The 19,116-nt window shown below is 39.3% G+C and overlaps 1 non-coding gene across 1 annotated transcript; it reads right to left on the bottom strand.

Moving 5' to 3' along the window:
* Positions 1-12,147: 12,147 nt before the first annotated feature.
* LOC112753503 (small nucleolar RNA R71) lies at positions 12,148-12,255 on the bottom strand. The gene has a single exon (XR_003177889.1). It is a non-coding gene; the product is annotated as a small nucleolar RNA R71 (small nucleolar RNA).
* Between the last annotated feature and the right edge of the window lie 6,861 nt (positions 12,256-19,116).

The raw sequence follows: 19,116 nt of genomic DNA, 5'->3' as shown, positions 1-19,116 counted from the left end.
GCTGGTCTCAGCCTTTTTGAACTAGGTTCATCAACCTCGACTGGAGCAGCCTCAGAACCAAATCCAGTAGTAACAAGGTTACTCACAGTTTCAGAATTCATATTTTCTGAAATAAAAGCAAATGTAAATTGTTTATATGAATCTGAAATAAAACAAGTATCAACTCATCTGATTTAATCAAAACTCAACCATTAGCAAACCACACAAAAAATAGCAAACAATTTCTGAATCCGCATCAGATTCAAGTATTCAACCATATCAACCATTATCAACCATAATCAAAACTCAACCATTATCAAATAACACAAAAAACAGGAAACAATTTCTGAATCTGCATCAGATTTAACCAAATATCAACCATAATCAAAACTCAACCAAATATCAACCATTATCAACCATAAACCCTAATTTACCTATATCAAACAGTACAAACACAACAAACAAACCAAAATTGATGAATCTCAAACCCTAAGCCAGAAAACTAACTAGAGGAGGCGAGAACCAGGACAGAGGAGGCGAGGAGCAGCCGTGTCGCAGTGATGAAGATAAACAAGGAGACCCAGAGTCCCAGAGAGTGAGACCAGCAGCGAGAGGACAAGACCCAGGAGCCCAGGACCGAGACCAACAGTGACGATGGCTAGACGGAGTAGCAGCGGTGGCTAGAACCCACGAGGCCACGAGGACCCAAGATCGACGGTGACTCAGTAACTGCGACTAAGCGAGCGTCAGGGGTGTGGACGGAACTCTGAAGTGCGAGCTTGACGGCTGAGGTCGACGGAAGAGCGATCTTGACGGCTAAGGTCGATGGAAGTGCGAGACAGCGGGTGTGAGGTGTGACCGTGTGAGAGACTGAGAGTGACGGTGAGGATTGAAGACCTTGGGGACAAAGCTGAAGGCTGAACGCTGGAGACTGGAGAAGCTAAAGGCTGAAGGCTAAAGCTCTATCCTCTGTGTTGACTGTTGAAGACCGAGGGAGTGACCGAGTGAGACACTGAGAGTGACGGTGAGGAACTGAGGATTGAGGTCGAGGAGACGAGGAAGCTGCAATTCTGGAAATTGGAATTAGGGATTCATTAGGGTTTTACTGGGGATTCAGGTCGGGTCGGGGGTGAGTGGGTTCATGGGTTTTGGATCTGGGCTAAAAATTCAGCCTTTTAACAAAAACAAAAATGCCTCAGCCCGCCGAGGAAGCCCGCCCCGCCCCGCCAAAGCCCACGGTTTGAGCGATGTGGGTTAGGCGGGCTTTTGTCTTTCGGCGGTCCCAAATTTCCAGCCCGGCCCATCTTTTTTGGCAGGTTACGCGGGCCGGCCTGGCGGGTTTAGGCCCGTTTGCCACCCCTAGTACCAACTATGAGTTCCTTCAGATAGTTGTATCGGCGCTTGTTACGGCATTCCATTTGCTCTATCCGCCGGTCCTGCTGGTCGAACCTCTCAAGGATCTGAAGGAACATCTGATGGGTGGATGGTGCTTGTGGTGTGGAGGATGGTGGAGTAGAAGAAGGAGGAGTATGCAAAGATGGGCCTGCAAGCCGGCTCGCAGAGGGAACTGGTAGCCTGATGTACTTCCCATTCGGGACATACTGGTCGGCCCTAGGGATCATGACCTTCGTGTCTCCAGCCCGATAAAAGACACCTGCTACAGAGACTAAATCTGAAACCAAGGCGAGGAAAGGCAAGTTACTCACAATCTGTACGTGTCCCATTGCCTGCCGGATGAGTCGGGACAGGTTGAGAGGTTGCTCTGTTAGGATGCACTAGATGAGAATAGCCATGTCTGCTGTAAAGGTGGACTCGTGAGTGCTCGGGAAGATATAGTGGCACATAATCTGTGCCACACGCGAGCCTCCAAGGTAAGTGACTGGGCTGAGATGCTCTTGGGTTTTGACCGATGCTGCCCATAGATCCAAGTGCTGCCAGGTTGGGTTATAACTCCAAGGATGCTATCCCAGTCGAACTGATACATCTGGCGCTTGAGAGAGACTTCTTGATATGCATACAATCCCTCTGGGCTAGGTGGAAGATCCAGTGCTCTCTGTATGGCACTGTCAGAGACAGGGACTTACTGCTGACGGACGTAGACGGTCTGCAGAGTAGGCGAGTAGAAGTTGGAGTAGAATTCAACTATTCTTGATAAGTTGGCCTCTCGTGGCTGCCTTCTCAAAAATCCCTACTGTCTCCTCTCTATGCGGGGCTCCACAAAATCAACAAATTGTGTTGGAACAATGAGTAGGTGCTCATTATTGTAGTTTCTCTCAGCTAGGATGGGGAACATCTGTTCGCAATAACGGTTGGTGAACCGTGTGGAGTCCCGTGCGGGAAAGGCTTTCTCTGCTTCATCAACTTTAATGATCCTCTTCACCCGCTTTGTTGGCGGCTTGACACTGGTAGATGGTGGTGCCTTAGCCGATGCTCTCTTGGTTCCTCTCCTTGCCGGTGGCTTATCAGTTGCCTTCTCTTTGCCTTTCTTGGTACCCATGCCTAAGGAAGAAAGAAAGAGGAATATTGTGAAATATAGATAACAAAAGATTTGGATGGAAGAAATTCCAAGTGATAATGAATGCCAAAGAAAAGGTGATAGCTTAAATACATGGTAGCTACAACATGTAGGTAAGACATCAATTAAGAGCAAGAAGGCAATTCATAATAATTAGATGCAAGAGGGTAAAAGCATGCAAGTAATAGGCATGAGAAACATAACTCAAGCATCAATAATTAAATGTACCAAATTAAAGAGCACTCAGATGATGACAATTGTGAATGAGGATCCCAATACATGTGGAATGCAAGTGTTGTGAAAAAGAGGCATTCAAGTAAAAGAGTAAAAGAAAATAGGATTCCAAATGCCATAAGAGCTTTTTTTCACAAACACTTGGTGTGCAAGTGATGAGCGGATAATTTATACGCTTTTTGGCATTGTTTTTAGTATATTTTTAGTATATTTTAATTATTTTTTATTATATTTTTATTAGTTTTTATTTAAAATTAACTTTTCTGGACTTTACTATGAGTTTGTGTGTTTTTCTGTGATTTCAGGTATTTTCTGGCTGAAATTGAGGGACCTGAGCAAAAATCTGATTCAGAGGCTGAAAAAGGACTGTGGATGCTATTGGATTCTGACCTTCCTGCACTCAAAGTAGATTTTCTGGAGCTACAGAAGCCCAATTGGCCCGTTCTCAATTGGGTTGGAAAGTAGACATCCTGGGCTTTCCAGCAATATATAATAGTTCATACTTTGCCCGAGATTTGATGGCCCAAACAGGCGTTCCAAGTCAGCTCAAGAATTCTGGCGTTTAACGCAGGAACTGGCATAAAAACTGGAGTTAAACGCCCAAACTGGCACAAAAGCTGGCGTTTAACTCCAAGAAAAGTCTCTACACATGAAAGCTTCAATGCTCAGCCCAAGCACACACCAAGTGGGCCCCGGAAGTGGATTTTTACACTAAACACCCTAGCTTACTCATTTTCTGTAACCCTAGGTCACCAGTTCACTATAAAAACTACTTTTAGTGATTCATCTTGTACCTCATGACACTTTACACGTTTCATATTGTATCTTCTACGGCATGAGTCTCTAAACCCCATCGTTGAGGGTGAGGAGCTCTGCTGTTCTTCATGAATTAATGCAATTACTACTGTTTTCCATTCTATCACACTTGCTTCTATTCTAAGATATTCATTCGCACTTCAACTTGATGAATGTGATGATCCGTGACACTCATCATCATTCTCACCTATAAACGCGTGCCTGACAACCACCTCCGTTCTACCTTAGATTGAATTAATATCTCTTAGCCTCATGATTCAGATCAGAGTCTTCGTGGTATAAGCTAGAATTATTGGTGGCCATCCCTGAGATCCGGAACGTCTAAACCATGTCTGTGGTATTCTGAGTAGGATCTGGGAAGGGATGACTATGATGAGCTTCAAACTCGCGATTGTTGGGCATAGTGACAGACGCAAAAGGATCAATGGATCCTATTCCGACATGATCGAGAACCGACAGATGATTAGCCGTGCGGTGACAGCGCATTTGGAACATTTTCACTGAGAGGACGGGAAGTAGCCATTGACAACGGTGATGCCCAACATAAAGCTTGCCATGTAAGGAGCCTTGCGTGCAAGAAGAAGAAAATAGTAGGAAAGCAGAGATTCAGAGGACAAAGCATCTCCAAAGCCTCAACCTGTTCTTCATTACTACATAACAAGTATTTATTTCATGTTCTTTTACTTTTTACAATCAAATCTGAGAATTATTAATATCCTGACTAAGAGTTACAAGATAACCATAGCTTGCTTCAAGCCGACAATCTCCGTAGGATCGACCCTTACTCACGTAAGGTATTACTTGGACGACCCAGTGCACTTGCTGGTTAGTTGTGCGGAGTTGCAAAAGTGTGATTGTAATTTCGTGCACAAATTTTTTGGCGCCGTTGCCGGGGATTGTTCGAGTTTGGACAACTGACGATTTATCTTGTTGCATAGATTAGGAATATTTTATTTTTGTTGGTTTAGAGTCTTTTATTTGAGTTTAGTTTCAAATTCTAAGTTTGGTGTCTTCTTTGTGTTTTTCCTTTAATTTTCAAAAATTTGGGTTTGATTTTCTAAAGATTTTAAGTTTGGTGTCCCTTGTGCTTTTATTTACCTAAAAATTTTTCAAAAATTTGTTCTTGGTGTTCATCTTAATCTTCAAAGTGTTCTTGGTGTTCATCTTGACATTCAAAGTTTTCTTGTTTGTCCTCTCTATTTTGATCTAAAATTTCTAAGTTTAGTGTCATTTTGTTGTTTTTCTATTTCCTTATTAAAATTCAAAAATCAAAAAAATATCTTTTCCTTATCTTACTCATAATTTTCGAAATTTGGCATTAAAGTAATCAAAGATTTTCAAAATCATATCTTTTCTTTTTAGTCAAGTCAAAATTCTAATTTCAAAAATTGATCTTTTCAAATCTTTTTCAAAAATCAAATCTTTTTAATTTCTTCAATCATATCTTTTCAATCACATCTTTTTTTTTAAATTGCAATCATATCTTCTCAATCATATCTTTTTCAAAATAATTTTCAATCATATCTTTTTTATTAAATTGCAATCATATCTTCTCAATCAAATCTTTTTCAAAATAATTTTCAATCATATCTTTTTGATTGCTAATTTCAAAATCCTTTTAATTAATTAATTAATTTAGTCTTCAATTTGCTTTTATTTTCTTTTTTTCGAAATTTTATTTTATTTTATTTTCCATTTATTTTATTTTATTCTATTTTAATTTTGGTCATTTTTAATTAAATAAATAAAAAAATAAAAATATAATTTATTTGGAATTCATATCAATTCTCTTTTCTCCATCATGGACATAAGTGGAAATGAACAGTCCAGAAGGACTCTGGGGTCATATGCTAACCCCATTACAGCTGCATATGGGAGTAGCATCTGTATACCCCCATCAAAGCAAGCAGTTTTGAGCTAAATTCTCAGCTCATTATCATGGTGCAGCAAAATTGCCAGTATTCCGGTCTTCCGCAGGAAGAACCTACTGAGTTTCTGGCACAGTTCTTACAAATTGCTAACACAGTATGTGATAAAGAAGTGGATCAGGATGTCTACAGATTACTACTATTTCTATTTGCTGTAAAAGATCAAGCTAAGAGGTGGTTAAATAACCAATCCACAGCAAGCATAAAAACATGGAGACAGTTAACAGACAAATTCCTGAATCAATTTTACCCTCCAAAAAGGATGACACAGCTAAGGCTGGACATCCAAGGCTTTAGGCAAGAGGATAATAAATCCCTTTATAATGCCTGGGAGAGGTACAGAGGGATGCTGAGAAAATGCCCCTCTGAAATGTTTTCAGAGTGGGTACAGTTAGACATCTTCTACTATGGGCTTACAGAAAAAGCTCAGATGTCTCTAGACCACTCAGCTGGTGGATCTATACACATGAGAAAAATAATTGAAGAGGCTCAAGAACTCATAAATACAGTTGCTAGAAATCAACATCTGTACTCAAATAGTGAGTCCTCCATAAAAGAAGAGGCTATGGCAGTAACTACTGATCCTAATCCTCAAGAACAGATTGTTGAACTTAATCAACAATTACTCCTTATGACAAAACAATTAGCAGAATTCAAAGAGATGCTCCAAGACACTAAAAATACTAACAAGAATATGGAAGCACAATTGAATCAGACAAGACAGCAGCTATCTAAACAGATAACAAAAGAATGCCAAGCTGTCCAATTAAGGAGCGGGAAGACATTGAATAAATCAGCTCAAAGTAGCAGAAAGCCAAGAAAGGAACAACTGATAGAAGATGACCAAACCACTGCCCAAAATCCCTCTGAGGACAGCAAGAGCCCAGAGAGGAATAATTCTGGCGTTCAAGCGCCAGAAAAGGGTGAAAGATTGGCGTTAAACGCCCAGTGGATGCCCAATCCTGGCGTTCAAACGCCAATGAGGGATCAGACACCTGCAAGTGCTGATAGTAACCCCTCCAAGAAGGCTTCTCCAACCACCTCTGATAGTAACACCAGCAAGTTAAAATGGAAATGAAAATAATGAATCCAAATGTATATGAGAGCCAAATTTAAATGTCAATTGTCAAATTACTCCTCATAGGATTCACAAGCTCTAAGAAAATAAAATAATACCCAAATAAAGCTCCAACACCAAAAAATGCATGAAAAAGAAAGAAAAAGAAACCATAAATAATGAAGCTAAAAGAAAAATTGAGAAGAAAGAAACATAAATAAATGCAATAATTGAAAGAAGAATGAAAGAGTAGATGGGAGGAAGAAAAGAACCTGAGATAGAAAATGAAAAAGGGAAGAAGAAAGTAGTAGATAGTAAGAAAGAATAAGGAATAAAGAAGGAAGAAGAAATAAGGGAGAATTAGGATTGAAAAAGAATTAGGATTGGGGGAGGAAATGATTGAAATCAGGCGGTGAATTGGTTTAATTGTGCATCGTATGCATGCATCAGGGACACGTACGCATGATGGGGTTTGTGCTTCTAGCACAGTTCCAGCTCCAAACCAGCACAACTCTCTGGTCAAACACCCATTTACGCCGATTTCCAGGGTCACGCGTACGCGTCAGGGACGCTTACGCGTGGGCTGCTGAAAGCACAAGCGACACGCACACGTGAGGTACACGTACGTGTGGTCTTGCTTGTGCGCAATGCACACTTCCAGTGCCGCTCCTGCACAACTCTCTGTTCAATACCTATTATTCTCGCATTCACATATGACGCATACGCGTCGTAGACGCTTGCGCGTCAAATGTCTTTTTTTTAATGCATAATGCAGATGATTATGCGGAAATTATGAATGACTACTGTGAAAAACAAAATAAAATAAAAATAGGAATGAAAAGAGACGATCATATCATGGTGGGTTGTCTCCCACCTAGCACTTTGCTTTTACGTCCTTAAGTTGGACGGTCCACAAGCTCAATCTTCTTCTGTTAGTGGATCCTCCAAGAGGAAGACCTCTAGCTCTTTATTGTCCTTCATTTTTTTACCATGATACAGTTTCAAGCGATGTCCATTGACCTTGATGAATTTGGAACTTGAAGGATGACTCAGGTGAAAGACTCCGTACGGCTCTGCCTTCTCTACTCTATAGGGCCTTCCCACCTTGATCTCAGCTTGGCTAGCATGAGCCTCAGCCTTGAGTTGTAAAGGAGAACTAGCTCCCCAGGTCTGAACTCTCTTCTTTTGATATGCCTGTCATACACAGCCTTCACCTTCTCTTTATATAGTCTGGAGTTGTCATATGCTTCGAGTCGAAGGGTCTCCAGTTCTGCTAGTTGTAGCTTCCTTTCAGCACCAGCCTTCTCAAATCCCATATTGCATTCCCTTACAGCCCAGAAAGCCTTGTGTTCCACCTCCACTGGGAGGTGACAAGCTTTGCCATAGACTAGGCGGAAGGGACTCATTCTGATGGGTGTCTTGTATGCTGTCTGATGAGCGGATAATTTATACGCTTTTTTGCATTGTTTTTACATAGTTTTTAGTATGATTTAGTTAGTTTTTAGTATATTTTTTATTAGTTTTTAATAAAAAAATCACATTTTTGGACTTTACTATGAGTTTGTGTGTTTTTCTATGATTTCAGGTAATTTCTGGCTGAAATTGAGGGACTTGAGCAAAAATCAGATTTAGAGGTTGAAGAAGGACTGCAGATGCTGCTGGATTCTGACCTTCCTGCACTCAAAGTGGATTTTCTGGAGCTACAGAACTCCAAATGGTGCGCTCTCAATTGCGTTGGAAAGTAGACATCCAGGGCTTTCCAGCAATATATAATAGTTCATACTTTGCCCGAGTTTAGACGACGTAAACTGGCGTTCAACGCCAGTTCCATGTTGCATTCTGGAGTTAAACGCCAGAAACAGGTTGCAAAGTGGAGTTAAACGCCAGAAATAGGTTACAAACTGGCGTTCAACTCCAAGAGAAGCCTCTACATGTGTAAAGCTCAATGCTCAGCCCAAGCACACACCAAGTGAGCCCCAGAAGTGGATTTCTGCATCATTTACTCATTTCTGTAAACCCTAGTAACTAGTCTGATATAAATAGGACCTTTTACTATTTTATTAGAGATCTTTGATCAGTTTTATGCTATCTTAGACCTTTATGAGGGCTGGCCACTCGGCCATGCCTGGACCTTGTTCTTATGTATTTTCAACGGTAGAGTTTCTATACACCATAGATTAAGGTGTGGACCTCTGCTATTCCTCATGAATTAATACAAAGTACTATTGTTTTTCTATTCAATTCAAGCTTATTCCAATTCTAAGATATTCATCGCAATTCAATATGAATGTGATGATCGTGATAGTCATCATCATTCCCAACCTATGAACGCGTGCCTGACAACCACTTCCGTTCTACCTTAGATTGAATGAATATCTCTGGGATTCCTTAATCAGAGTCTTTGTGGTATAAGTTAGAATCCATGGACGACCATTCTTGAGATCCGGAAAGTCTAAACCTTGTCTGTGGTATTCCGAGTAGGATCTGGGAAGGGATGGCTGCGACGAGCTTCAAACTCGCGAGTGCTGGGCGTAGTGACAGACGCAAAAGGATCAATGGATCCTATTCCAGTATGATCGAGAACCGACAGATGATTAGCCATGCAGTGACAGTGCATTGGACCATTTTCACTGAGAGGACAGGATGTATCCATTGACAACGGTGACGCCTAATATACAGCTTGCCATAGAAAGGAGTATGAATGATTGGATGAAGACAATAGGAAAGCAGAGGTTCAGGAGGAACAAGCATCTTCATACGCTTATCTGAAACTCTCACCAATGAATTACATAAGTATCTCTATCTTTAATTTGTGTTTTATTTATATTTTAATTATATTTTAATTATCAAATATCCATAACCATATGAATCTGCCTGACTGAGATTTCCAAGATGACCATAGCTTGCTTCAAGCCGACAATCTCCGTGGGATCGACCCTTACTCACGTAAGGTTTATTACTTGGACGACCCAGTGCACTTGCTGGTTAGTTGTGCGAAGTTGTGACAAAGAACTAATATTATGAACGTGCGTATTAAGTTTTTAGCACCGTTACCAAGGAATGAACCGTCACGATTTCTGCGCACCAATTTTTTGGCGCCGTTGCCGGGGATTGTTCGAGTTTGGACAACTGACGGTTCATCTTGTTGCTCACATTAGGTAATTTTATTTTAATTTTAAGCTTTTTGTTTTTGTTAATTTTATTTTCGAAAAATAAAACCAAAAAAAATTTCAAAAATTAATTATTCTATGTTTTTCAGAATTTTTAAGAATGAATTATAGTGTCTCATGATGATCTGTTGAATCCTGGCTGGCTGTAAGCCATGTCTAATCTTTTGGACCGGGGTTTCAACTTGTCATCACAAGAGCTTGTTGATCTTCACCCATTTGGTAGTTACACACATAGTTGTTGTATACATGGGAGGTATCAATATCTGCTGAAGCTTGGCTGGCCATTGGCCATGTCTAGTGTTTTGGACCGGAGCTTTCACTGAAAGCTTGGCTGGCTAGTAAGTCATGTCTAATTCCTGGACCGGAGCTTTAGACTAACATTGCAAGATTCCTGGAATTCCTATTAAAAATTTTGAAATCCTTATTTTCTTTTCCAAATTAATTTTCGAAAAAAATTACAAAAAATTTATAAAATCATAAAATCAAAAATAATTTCATGTTTCTTGTTTGAGTCTAGTGTCAAATTGTAAGTTTGGTGTCAATTGCATGTTTTTATAATTTTCTTGCATTTTTCGAAAATTCATCATGCATTCTTCATGATCTTCAAGTTGTTCTTGATTAATCCTCTTGTTTGATCTTCATGTTTTCTTGTTTTGCATCTTTTCTTGTTTTCCATTTGCAATTTTAATTTGTTAGTGTCTAATTATTGAAAATTTCTAAGTTTGGTATCTTGCATATTTTTCTTTTCTTAAAAATTTTCAAAAATAAGTTCTTGGTGTTCATCTTGACATTCAAAGTGTTCTTGGTGTTCATCTTGACATTCATAGTGTTCTTGCATGCATTGTGTGTCTTGATTCATAATTTTTATGTCTTGTGTCTTTTTTGTGTTTTCCTCTTTCTTCATTAAAAATTCAAAAATAAAAAAAATATCTTTTCCTTATTTCACTCATAATTTTCGAAAATTTGAGTTGACTTTTTCAAAACTTTTTAAAATTTAGTTGTTTCTTATGAGTCAAATCAAATTTTTAATTTAAAAATTCTATCTTTTTTCAAATCTTTTTCAAAAATCAAATCTTTTTCATTTTTCTTTTATGGTTTTCGAAGATTTCAAATGGAATTTTCAAAATCTTTTTCTTATTTTTATTTCATATTTTCGAAATTAATGCTAACAATTAATGTGATTGATTCAAAATTTTTAAGTTTGTTACTTGCCTAGTAAGAAAGGTGCAATCTTTAAACTCTAGAACAATACCTTTTTAGTTTCTTGTTAGTCAAGTAATCAACTTTGATTTCAAAAATCAAATCTTTTTTAATTTCTTTTTCAAATCTTTTTCAAAATAAATGTCAATCACATCTTTTTCAAAATCAATTTCAAAATGTTTTCCAACTTCTTTTCTAACTTCTTATCTTTTCAAAAATTGATTTTCAAATCCTTTTCAATTAACTACTTGACTTTTTGTTTGATTTTAAGAGTTTACTATTTCAATCATATCTTTTTCAAAACTACCTAACTAATTCTATCTCTAATTTTCGAAAATCCCTTTCCCTCTTTTTCAAAATTCCTTTTTAAATTAACTAATTGTTTTTAATTTAATTTAATTTGATTCAATTTTCCTTTCTTAATTTTTGAACTTTAATTTTTATTTTTTATTTTAAATTCAATTTAAAAATAAAAATACTTTTATTTTAATTTATTTAATTTTCGAATTTCTCTTCTCCTCATCTCTTTCTAATTATTTATTCATCTACTAACACCCCTCTTTTACCCAAGAATTCGAACTCATTCCTCTCCCTTGTGTTTGGATTCTTATCTTTTCCTTCCTCCATTATTCTCTTCTTATACTTACATAAGGAATCTCTATACTGTGACATAGAGGATTCCTCTTCTTTTCTGTTTTCTTCTTTTTCTTTTTTCATATGAGCAGGAACAAGGATAAGAACATTCTTGTTGAAGCTGACCCTGAACCTGAAAGGACTCTGAAGAGGAAGCTAAGGGAAGCTAAAGCACAACTTTCTGGAGAAAATCTGACAGAAATTTTCGAAAAAGAAGGAGACATGGCCGAAAATAATAACAATGCAAGGAAGATGCTTGGTGACTTTACTGCACCTAATTCCAATTTACATGGAAGAAGCATCTCAATCCCTGTCATTGGAGCAAACAATTTTGAGCTGAAACCTCAATTAGTTTCTCTGATGCAACAGAATTGCAAGTTTTATGGACTTCCATCCGAAGATCCCTTTCAGTTCTTAACTGAATTCTTGCATATCTGTGATACTGTTAAGACCAATGGGGTTGCTCCCGAGGTCTACAGGCTTATGCTTTTCCTATTTGCTGTAAGAGACAGAGCTAGAATATGGTTAGACTCTCAACCTAAAGACGGCCTGAACTCTTGGGATAAGGTGGTCATGGCTTTCTTAGTCAAGTTCTTTCCTCCTCAAAAGCTTAGCAAGCTTAGAGTGGATGTTCAAACCTTCAGACAGAAGGAAGGTGAATCCCTCTATGAAGCTTGGGAGAGATACAAGGAACTGACCAAAAAGTGTCCTTCTGACATGCTTTCAGAATGGACCATCCTGGATATATTCTATGATGGTCTGTCTGAATTATCAAAGATGTCATTGGACCATTCTGCAGGTAGATCCATTCACCTAAAGAAAACACCTGCAGAAGCTCAAGAACTCATTGACATGGTTGCAAATAACCAGTTCATGTACACTTCTGAAAGGAATCCTGTGAGTAATGGGACGCCTCAGAGGAAGGGAGTTCTTGAAATTGATACTCTGAATGCCATATTGGCTCAGAATAAAATATTGACTCAACAAGTTAATATGATCTCTCAGAGTCTGAATGGATTGAAGGAATCATCCAACAGTACTAAAGAGGCATCTTCTGAAGAAGAAGCTTATGATCCTGAGAACCCTGCAATAGCAGAGGTGAATTACATGGGTGAACCCTATGGAAACACCTATAATCCCTCATGGAGAAATCATCCAAATTTCTCATGGAAGGATCAACAAAAGCCTCAACAAGGCTTTAATAATGATGGAAGAAATAGGTTTAGCAATAGCAAGCCTTTTCCATCATCCACTCAGCAACAGATAGAGAATTCTGAGCAGAATCCATCTAGCTTAGCAAATATAGTCTCTGATCTATCTAAGGCCACTGTAAATTTCATGAATGAAACAAGGTCCTCCATTAGAAATTTGGAGGCACAAGTGAGCCAGCTGATTAAAAGAGTCACTGAAACTCCTCCTAGTACTCTCCCAAGCAATACAGAAGAAAATCCAAAGAGAGAGTGCAAGGCCATTGATTTAACCATCATGGCCGAACCTACAAGGGAGGAGGAGGACGTGAATCCTAGTGAGGAAGACCTCCTGGGACGTCCAGTGACCAATAAGGAATTTCCCTTCGAGGAACCAAAGGAATCTGAGGCTCAATTAGAAACCATAGAGATTCCATTGAACCTCTTTCTGCCCTTTATGAGCTCTGATGAGTATTCGTCCTTTGAAGAGGATGAAGAAATTACTGAAGAGCAAGTTGCTAAGTACCTTGGTACAATCATGAAGCTGAATGCCAAATTATTTAGTAATGAGACTTGGGAAGATGAACCTCCCTTGCTCACCAATGAACTGAATGCATTGGATAGGCAGAAATTACCTCAAAAGAAACAGGATCCTGGCAAATTCTTAATACCCTGTACCATAGGCACCATGACTTTTGAGAAGGCTCTGTGTGACCTGGGGTCAGGAATAAACTTAATGCCACTCTCTGTAATGGAGAAACTTGGGATCTTTGAGGTACAAGCTGCCAGAATCTCATTAGAGATGGCAAACAACTCAAGAAAACAGGCTTATGGACAAGTAGAGGAAGTGTTAGTAAAGGTTGAACGCCTTTACATCCCTACTGATTTCATAATCCTAGACACTAGGAAGGAAGAGGATGAATCCATCATCCTTGGAAGACCCTTCCTAGCCACAGCAAGAGTTGTGATTGATGTGGACAGAGGAGAACTAGTCCTTCAACTGAATGAGGACAACCTTGTGTTTAAAACTCAAGGATCTCCTTCTGTAACCATGGAGAGGAAGTATGAAAAGCTTTTCTCACTGCAGAGTCAACCAAAGCCCCCACAGTCAAACTCTAAGTTTGGTGTTGGGAGGTCCCAACAATGCTCTGAACATCTGTGAGGCTCTATGAGAGCTCACTGTCAAGCTATTGACGTTAAAGAAGCGCTTGTTGGGAGGCAACCCAATGTTATTTAATTATATCTATTTTATTTTCCTTGTGTTATTTCATGTTTTATTAGGTTGATGATCATGTGGAGTCACAAAAACTACTAAAAAATCAAAAACAGAATGAAAAACAGCATTAAAAATAGCACACCCTGGAGGAGAGCAGTCTGACATTTAAACGCCAGAAACAAGCATCTGTCTGGCGTTTAACGCCAGAAACAAGCATCTGCCTGGCGTTAAACGCCAGAAACAGGTAACATTTGGGCGTTTAACGCCAGCAACAAGCAGCAATCTGGCGTTAAATGCCAGGATTGCACAGCATGGGCGTTTTACACGCCTAATTGGAGCAGGGATGTTAAGTCCTTGACCCCACAGGATCCCCACATCTTCTTCTCTCCTCTTCACACCTTTTCATAACTCTCTTCCCCAAATACCCTTCACCAATCACCTCAATCACTCTTTCCCATCACCTCTTCACCACTTACATCCATCCTCTCTTCCCCATAAACCCCACCTACCTCCAAAATTCAAACTCTTTTCCCTCCCAAACCCAACCCTAATGGCCGAACCCTAAATCACATCCCACCCCTATATAAACCCCTTTTTCCTTCTTCATTTTCACACAACACAACCCTCTCTTCTTACCCTTGGCCGAATACACCTTCTCCCTCTATCTCCTCCATTCTTTTTCTTCTTCTCCTTCTTTCTTTCTTCTTTTGCTCGGGGACGAGCAAACATTTTAAGTTTGGTGTGGTAAAAGCATAGCTTTTTGTTTTCCATAAACATTTATGGCACCTAAGGCCAGAGAAACCTCTAGAAAGAGGAAAGAGAAAACAATTGCTTCTACCTCTGAGTCATGGGAGATGGAGAGATTCATCTCAAAGGTCCATCAAGACCACTTCTATGAAGTTGTGGCTAAGAAGAAAGTGATCCCTGAGGTTCCTTTCAAGCTCAAAAAGAATAAGTATCCGGAGATCCGACATGAGATCTAAAGAAGAGGTTGGGAAGTTCTCACCAACCCCATTCAACAAGTCAGAATCTTAATGGTTCAAGAGTTCTATGCAAACGCATGGATCACTAGGAACCATGATCAAAGTGTGAACCCGAATCCAAAGCATTGGCTCACCATGGTTCGGGGAAAATACATAGACTTCAGTTCGGAAAATGTAAGACTGGCATTCAACTTGCCAATGATGGAAGAGAACGCACGCCCCTACACAAGAAGGGTCAACTTTGATCAAAGGTTGGACCAAGTCCTCATAGACATATGTGAGGAAGGAGCTCAATGAAAAATTGACTCAAGAGGCAAGCCGATTCAATTAAGAAGGCATGACCTCAAACCAGTGGCTAGGGGATGGCTAGAGTTCATTCAACGCTCAATCATTCCTACTAGTAATCGGTCTGAAGTTACTATAGACCGGGCCATCATGATCCATAGTATCATGATTGGAGAGGAGGTGGAAGTTCATGAGATTATACCTCAAGAACTTTACAAGGTGGCTGACAAGTCCTCCACTTGGGCAAGGTTAGCCTTTCCTCACCTCATATGCCACCTCTACAATTCGGCTGGAATTGACATAGAGGGTGACATCCTCATTGAAGAGGACAAGCCCATCACTAAAAAAAGGATGGATTCAAATAAGATATCATGGACCTCAATAAGAGCATGAGGAAATTCCCCACCATGAAATTCCTGAGATGCCTCAAGGGATACACCTTCCTCCATAAAACTATTGGGAGCAAATCAACACCTCCCTAGGAGAATTAAGTTCCAACATGGGACAACTAAGGGTGGAGCATCAAGAGCACTCCATCATCCTTCATGAGATTAGAAAAGATCAAAGAGCTATGAGGGAGGAGCAACAAAGGCAAGGAAGAGACATAGAGGAGCTCAAAAGCACCATTGGTTCTTCAAGAAGAGGAAGACGCAACCCTCACTAAGGTGGACTCATTCCTTAATCTCCTTGTCTATTTATTTTACTGTTTTTCGTTTATTATGCTTTATGTTTATTTATGTTTGTGTCTTATTACATGATCACTAGTGTTTAAGTGTCTATGTCTTAAAGCTATGAATGCCCTATGAATCCATCACCTTTCTTAAAAGAAAAATGCTTTAATTACAAAAGAACAAGAAGTACATGATTTCGAATTCATCCTTGAAACTAGTTTAATTATTTTGATGTGGTGACAATACTTTTTGTTTTCTGAATGAATGCTTGAATAGTGCATATGTCTTTTGATATTGTGGTTTATGAATGTTAAATATGTTGGCTCTTGAAAGAATGATGAAAAAGGAGAAATGTTGTTGATAATCTGAAAAATCATAAAATTGATTCTTGAAGCAAGAAAAAGCAGTGAATACAAAAGCTTGCGAAAAAAAAAAAAAGAAAATGGCGAAAAAAAAGAAAGAGAAAGAAAAAGAAAAAGCAAGCAGAAAAAGCCAAAAGCTCTTTAAACCAAAAGGCAAGAGCAAAAAGCCAATAGCCCTTAAAACCAAAAGGCAACGGTAATAAAAAAGATCCAAGGCTTTGAGCATCAGTGGATAGGAGGGCCTAAAGGAATAAAATCCTGGCTTAAGCGGCTAAACCAAGCTGTCCCTGACCATGTGCTTGTGGCGTGAAGGTGTCAAGTGAAAACTTGAGACTGAGCGGTTAAAGTCGAGGTCCAAAGCAAAAGAAGAGTGTGCTTAAGAACCCTGGACACCTCTAATTGGGGACTTTAGCAAAGCTGAGTCACAATCTGAGAAGGTTCACCCAATTATGTGTCTGTGGCATTTATGTATCCGGTGGTAATACTGGAAAACAAAGTGCTTAGGGCCACGGCCAAGACTCATAAAGTAGTTGTGTTCAAGAATCAACATTCTGAACTAGGAGAATCAATAACACTTTCTAAATTCTAAGTTCCTATAGATGCCAATCATTCTGAACTTCAAAGGATAAAGTGAGATGCAAAAACTATTCAGAGGCAAAAAGCTACAAGTCCCGCTCATCTGATTGGAGCTAAGTTTCATTGATATTTTGGAATTTATAGTATATTCTCTTCTTTTTATCCTATTTGATTTTCAGTTGCTTGGGGACAAGCAACAATTTAAGTTTGATGTTGTGATGAGCGGATAATTTATACGCTTTTTTGCATTGTTTTTACATAGTTTTTAGTATGATTTAGTTAGTTTTTAGTATATTTTTATTACTTTTTAATAAAAAAATCACATTTCTAGACTTTACTATGAGTTTGTGTGTTTTTCTGTGATTTCAAGTGATTTCTGGCTAAAATTGAGGGACTTGAGCAAAAATCATATTCAGAGGTTGAAGAAGGACTACAGATGCTGCTGGATTCTGACCTTCCTGCACTCAAAGTGGATTTTCTGGAGCTACAGAACTCCAAATGGTGCGCTCTCAATTGAGTTGGAAAGTAGACATCCAGGGCGTTCCAACAATATATAATAGTTTATACTTTGCCCAAGTTTAGATGACATAAACTAGCGTTCAACGCCAGTTCCATGTTGCATTCTGGAGTTAAACGCCAGAAACAGGTTGCAAAGTGGAGTTAAACACCAGAAACAGGTTACAAACTACCGTTCAACTCCAAGAGAAGCCTCTACACATGTAAAGCTCAATGCTCAGCCCAAGCAAACACCAAGTGGGCCCCAGAAGTGGATTTTTGCATCATTTACTCATTTCTGTAAACCCTAGTAACTAGTCTGATATAAATAGGACCTTTTACTATTGTATTAGACATCTTTGATCAGTTTTATGCTATCTTAGACCTTTATGAGGGCTGGCCACTTGGCCATGCCTGGACCTTGTTCTTATGTATTTTCAACGGTAGAGCTTCCACACACCATAGATTAAGGTGTGGAGCTCTGCTGTTCCTCATGAATTAATACAAAGTACTATTATTTTTCTATTCAATTCAAGCTTATTCCGATTCTAAGATATTCATCGCACTTCAATATGAATGTGATGATCGTGACAGTCATCATCATTCCCAACCTATGAACGCGTGCCTGACAACCACTTCCGTTCTACCTTAGATTGAATGAATATCTCTGGGATTCCTTAATCAGAGTCTTCGTGGTATAAGTTAGAATCCATGGACGGCCATTCTTGAGATCCGGAAAGTCTAAACCTTGTCTGTGGTATTCCGAGTAGGATTTGGGAAGGGATGGCTGCGACGAGCTTCAAACTCGCGAGTGCTGGGTGTAGTGACAGACGCAAAAGGATCAATAGATCCTATTCCAGTATGATCGAGAACCGACAGATGATTAGCCATGCAGTGACAGCGCATTGGACCATTTTCACTGAGAGGACAGGATGTAGCCATTGACAACGGTGACGCCTAACATACAGCTTGCCATAGAAAGGATTATGAATGACTGGATGAAGACAATAGGAAAGTAGAGGTTCAGGAGGAACAAGCATCTTCAGATGCTTATCTGAAACTCTCACCAATGAATTACATAAGTATCTCTATCTTTAATTTGCATTTTATTTATATTTTAATTATCAAATATCCATAACCATATGAATCTGCCTGACTGAGATTTGCAAGATGACCATAGCTTGCTTCAAGCCGACAATCTCCGTGGGATCGACCCTTACTCACGTAAGGTTTATTACTTGGACGACCCAGTGCACTTGCTGGTTAGTTGTGCGAAGTTATGAAAAAGAACTAAGATTATGAAAGTGCGTATTAAGTTTTTAGCGCTGTTACCAAGGAATGAACCGTCACGATTTCTGCACACCACTGTTCGATAAGCCCAAAGTGCATCTACAAGTCTGGTGCTCCAGTCCTTCCTATGAGGCTTGACTATCTTCTCCAAGATGCGCTTTGTCTCTCTGTTAGACACCTCGGCTTGCCCATTAGTCTGAGGGTGGTAAGCTATTGCTACCTTGTGCACAATGCCATGTTTCTTCATTAGACCTGTCAATCTCCTATTACAAAAATGAGTGCCTTGATCACTTACGATTGCTCGTGGTGATCCAAAGCGATAGATAATATGATTTCTAACAAAGGAGACAACAACGCTAGCATCATCAGTATGGATAGGAATTGCTTCTACCCATTTAGAAACATAATCTACAGCTAACAATATGTATAAAAAACCACTAGAGTTTGGAAATGGACCTATGAAGTCAATGCCCCAAACATAAAAAATTTCACAGAATAGCATAAGCTGCTGGGGCATTT

The sequence above is a fragment of the Arachis hypogaea genome, chromosome 15 (genome assembly GCF_003086295.3).
Source record: "Arachis hypogaea cultivar Tifrunner chromosome 15, arahy.Tifrunner.gnm2.J5K5, whole genome shotgun sequence".
Lineage (NCBI taxonomy): Eukaryota > Viridiplantae > Streptophyta > Magnoliopsida > Fabales > Fabaceae > Arachis > Arachis hypogaea.
The sequence above is the reverse complement of the archived record's forward strand: the minus strand, read 5'-3'. Positions and strand labels throughout refer to the sequence as shown.